Raw genomic sequence first — 5751 nt, forward strand, 5'->3', positions numbered from 1 at the left:
AATCGTTTGAGATTGAAAATTTTCTTACTGAAATGACGTTGGTTTCCTCGTAGTCAGCTCTCGGTTGATTACGACTTTTACTTCTTCCAACTAAAACTAAATAATCATCTTTCCGGCAACATCGGCAATGCCGACGCATTGCCGCGCACCAGTCCGAAGATCTCACTAAATCATTGAATCAGTAGTAGCGACGGACGGTATTTACAAAAGACAGGCTGGGCAAGGTATCCTGCCCGTAGAAATCGCGATATTTTAGATCATCCTCGAGGCGTGACAACGATTTCTGGAGATTGTAACAATCTAAATGGGAACGATGTCTGTATATATTGTCGACTCAGACCCCCACCTTGAATGAGTGGCGGGCTAATGATGATACAGAGGCGACAAGAACAGACAGGCAAAATATCGCCATTGTTTATTGATGATGTAGCCGCTTTTGTTCTTCTTCTAGAGTTTGTGTTCACGATGCTAGAAATTGCTTCGAAATCTCGGACGGAGAAAGAATTGATCAATCACATTTAAATAATTCGCCAATTGACCAATGCATATTGGTTAATTCTAGGGATGTGCCGGATATCCGGCCTATCCGGCCACTTTTTCACAATCCGGCCGAATAGCCGCATAGTTAATTTATCCGATTATTCAATCAATTCCGCCATTTTTGACATTTTTTTAGTTTTTTTGACATTATTGTGTCAATAATATTGACATATTTAACAATTTAACTCATTTAACATTGACATTGACATGTATGTATATCGTATATATACAGGGTGTCCGAAAAATCGCCTACTCCACTTCGGGAGGTGATTCGGGACCCAAAAACAAGCAAAAAAGTTCATACAAACATAGGTCCGGAAATAAGCCGTTTCCGAGTTATAGCCACTTTTATGTTCAAAAATCGTAATTTAGAATCCGCTTGGCATCCCTCTTTCTTAATTATTTCTTAAATTAAAAATTTTTATTTTTAAATGTTTTTAATTTTTTTATTTTTTTCTCAATTTTTCAATATTTATAAATACGATTACATTATTAAAAAAAAAATCAGTTGTTTTCACGGCTACTTGAAATCAGTTGTTTTCACGGCTGTTCAAAATTAGTTGTTTTCACGGCTACTTGAAATCAGTTGTTTTCACGCCTATTCAAAATCAGTAAGTAAATCACGGCTTTTCAATAAGTTTCAAATTATTATTTAACAACACCTTACTTTTAGGTTGTATCTAATCTTTCTGTATTCATCAATGGATCGTTTAAGTTTTAATGAATTAGCTGATATTTTAAAATAAAAATTTTTAATTTAAGAAATAATTAAGAAAGAGGGATGTCAAGCGGATTCTAAATTACGATTTTTGAACATAAAAGTGCCTATAACTCGGAAACGGCTCATTTCCGGACCTATGTTTGCAGAAACTTTTTTGCTTGTTTTTGGGTCCCGAATCACCTCCCGAAGTGGAGTAGGCGATTTTTTGGACACCCTGTATATATATTATATATATAAAGGGTGTTTTGTTTTAATCGCCCCCGGCAAATATCTCGAAAAATATGAAAGATGCGGAAAAACGTTTCGAACAAAAGTTGTTTGGTTCGAAGAGGGACATAAGATGGTGTCATTGGTTTGACCATGGATGGTCGTTTAAAGCTCACGTGAACAACACCTTTAATTTCTTAAATGGAAACTCTTATTTTTAATGCATATTCTTGTAGCTAATCTCGCCAGCTTTTCAAAACACTATAATAAAGTATTTTTTCGTTAAGAACTTTTGGAATTATAAGGCTTGAAAGTTCTAGTATTTTGACATAAAATACAAATAAGTTTTCGGTAATGTTACCTTAATACTTTTATGCACAGGATAATGAGACAAATCAATTGGTATGAAAAAAAGACATAGTTGCTTTTAAGAAAAACTATGCAGATGCGTGTTGCAAATTACATATTTTTTCTTAAAGGAACTATGCCTTTTTTTCATACCAATTGATTCGTCTCATTATTCTGTGCATAAAAGTATTAAGGTAACATTATCGCAAACTTAATGTTTTACAAGATATTTTGTATTTTATGTCAAAATACTAGAACTTTCAAGCCTTATAATTCCAAAAGTTCTTAATGAAAAAATATTTTCTTATAGTGTTTTGGAAAGCCCTCGAGATAAGCTACAAGAATATGTAATAAAAAGTAGGTAGTTCTATTTAAAAAATTGAAGGTGACCTTTACGTGACCTTCAAGCAACTATTTAAGGTGAAACTAATGACACCATCTTATGTACCCCTTGAAACCATACAACTTTGGTCTGGAACATTTTTTCCAATCTCTTTTACTTTAAGAGATATTCAGCTGAATCACAAAATGATACACCCTGTATATACAGGGTGTTTCGTTTTAATCGCCCCAGGCAAATATTTCGAAAAATATAAAAGATACGGAAAAACGTTTTAGACAAAAGTTGTTTGGTTCGAAGGGGACATAATATAAAGTAGCGTCAAGCAGCGTCAAGAAATGACTAACCGCATCAATGATGGAAATTATATAAGAAAAATTATGAAGATTTTATTGAAGAATCGAAATAAGAAGGAAAAACAACGATAGAAAAGGATGGAACGTACAAACAAGAAAAATAAGCAGCATCAACAAAAATCAAGCAGCATTGACGATGGACATAGAGGAAGAACAATTTTGAAGAATTATTATTGATATAGGGTCAAAATGAGCAGAAAGAATAAAGGGGAAAAAAGAGAATTGCATTGTCATTGCTAAAAGGGATGAACAAGAATCTTTCGGCGATACATTGCGACAAAGAAGACAACGCAGATAGTGATAGAAGAATGAAGATCGGAGAAAGAAGTAGTGGAACAAGAAGAATTAAAGAGAAAATTAACGAAGAAGGATTAAAGAAGAAAGACAGAAACGGCGATAAAAAGAAAAAAAAAGTAAATTACATGAAGAAAAAACTAAAGTTGAATAATTGAAAAATTTGTCGAGAAAGAATTAAATAAAGCAGAAAGCATAACACCAGAGGCAGAAAAATCGTAGAAAGACATGAAAAGGAATCAGGAGGAATTTGTCAGCGAAGCATCGCGATAGAAAAGACAACGCAACGATAGAAGAACGAAGACTGAAGGAAGGAATGGAACAAGCAGAAAGAAAAGCTTATCAAAGGAAAGTCAAGGAAGGAGGAGACTTACAAAAAATTTCCCGAAAAAGAATTAAAAAAATAAGGCGGAGAATGAGGATAACAGGAGGAGGACATCGTTAAAAAGGAATACATGGAATATCTCGACGAAGCATCGTGATAGAAGAGACAATGTAATGATAGAAAAACGAGGACCGAAGAAAAAATGGAACAAGAAAGAAAGAGCGACTTATCGAAAAATGATCAAGAAAAAAACAGAAGAAATTGCCATATAAAAAGGATAAACGGAGGACTAAGATAAAGGAAATATTGAAGATGGAAATTGCGGTAAATAAATTATGGGAACTTTGTCCAGGAAAAATCGAAGATGGCAGAGAGAATAACGATCCAGAAGAAGAAGGATCGTGAAAAGACGTTAAAAAAAAAATCAAGAGGAATCTTTCAGAGAGACATCGCGACAGAAAGAACAATGCAACGATTAAAAAACGAAGACCGAAGAAAAGAATGGAACAAGAAGATAGAAAAGTTTATCCAAGGAAAATCGAGGAAAAAGAAAAGAAACGAAGCAATGTAAGAGGATAAACAAAGAACCAAAGTGAAAGGAGTATCGAAGACGGAAATTACGATGGAACCATGACAAAACATTACGTTTGTCGAGGAAAAATTAAAATAACGACGGAGAAAGAGGATTGACAAGAAGAACATTGTTTATGTAACACGTGCATGGAAAGTGGCCCATTACGGTACGCACGCTACACGTACGTGATAGACCACTTTCCACGCACTTGCAACATAAAATAGGGTGTGCAAGTCGTGCGTAAAGATGGAAATTCCCGGGTGCAGAGTTGACGCACGAGCCGAAGGCTTCCTTGATCTTCGGCTCGTGCGTCAACTCCGCACCCGAGAATTTTCATCTTACAGCACTTGTTACACAAATAACTATAAAAAGGAATAAAGAGGAACATCTCAACGAAATAATGGAACAAGAAGAAAGTTTGTCGAAGGAGGATCAGGAAAGTGCTAAGAAGAAACGGCCATGCAAAGAGGATAGGAGGATTACGGAGAAAGAAGTATTGGAGATCGAAATTGCAGTGAAGAAATTACGAGAAGTTTGTTCAGGATGAGTCGAAAAGTTCAGGAAAAATAACGACAGAGGAAGAAAAATCGTAAAATGACATGAAAGGGAATCAAGAAGAATTTGTTGACAAAGCATCACGATAAATGATATATCGTAACGATAAAGGAACGAAGATCGACGAAGAAAATGGAATAAGAAGGAAGAGAAGTTTGTCAAAGGTAGATAAAGGAAGTGGAAAAGACACGGCCATGTAAAAGGGATAATAGGAGGACTAAGATGAGAAGAATATGAAAGATGGAAATTTTGCGATGGAGAAATTACGAAAAGTTTGTCTAGGAAGTATCAAAAAGAGCAGAAAAAACAACGATAGAGGAAGAAGAATCATAAAAAACCGTTGTTAAAAAAAGAATCAAGAGGAATCTTCCAGCGAAGCATTGTGGTAGAGTGTAGAGGAAACAATGGAACGATTGAAGGACGAAAACCGAAGACGAAATAGAGCAAAAAGAAAGAGAAGTTTATCGAAGGAGGATCGAGATCAAACTGTTGCTGCAAAAATGAAAGAAGAAAGGAAACAGTTTGTAAAAAAGATAAACGGAGAACCAAGCTGAAAGGAGTATCGAAGATGGAAATTGCGGTGATTTACAAAAAATTGTCGAGGAAGAAGTGAAAAATTACGACGGAGAAACAAGGTTTATAGGATATTTATGTTAAAAAGGAATAAAGATGAATATTTTGAAGAAGCGTTAGAGGAGATAGAATGCAACGATAGAAAACTGCAGAAAAAATGGAGTAAGAAGAAAAGAAAAGTTTGTCGAAGGAGGATCGAGGAAGAGGAGAAGAAATGTCGCATTTTCGAAAGTGCCATTCGAAGTCGTCGGATATTTTTCGAGATACCGTCGCGTGATTCTCGAAGGAGTTTTATGGAATTGGCAACCCGAACAGTCTGAGAAAGTGGTGAGTATAATTGATTTATATATATTACATTATATACGAAAACTTCACTTGTTTTTCTTTAATCGAATCGCTTATTTAAATGTTTCAGAAAATAACGCGGAAAACGTTGCATCGATTCAACGTGATACTCGAGAGGACAGCCTGAGAGGAGGAGGAGGAGGCCTGGGAGAGGCATCAGGCGCCAACGTACCAACTTTACAGTGGCTACGTTTACACCCTGAAATTAGGCCGCGGCCTGTACCTCAAATTCGACCTAAATTATTTAGCCCGCCTGCTGTAAACAGTTGATAAACGACCGGACCTGGCTTCAGATTAGGTCGCGTATTTTAGTGACCCGACCTGAAATCGGCCGTTATCATTTGCGATGTAAACGCGCGATCAAGCGCGACGCGTCCTAAAAGCTTCATTTGCTTGTTTGGATTCGCTGCAATTCAGGGCGATCCCAAATACGATCCCGTCAATTTTTAGGTTTCTTTCGGTGTAAACGAATGATGATTAGACCTACTTCGGGTCACAATATAGGTCAGGCCGCGATCAGGTCGCTGGGTGTAAACGTAGCCAGTAAATATTATTTTTTATTTTGTGTAAAAG

Source organism: Temnothorax curvispinosus, unplaced genomic scaffold (assembly GCF_003070985.1).
Source record: "Temnothorax curvispinosus isolate PA1 unplaced genomic scaffold, ASM307098v1 QBEX01008615.1, whole genome shotgun sequence".
In the NCBI taxonomy this organism is placed as follows: domain Eukaryota; kingdom Metazoa; phylum Arthropoda; class Insecta; order Hymenoptera; family Formicidae; genus Temnothorax; species Temnothorax curvispinosus.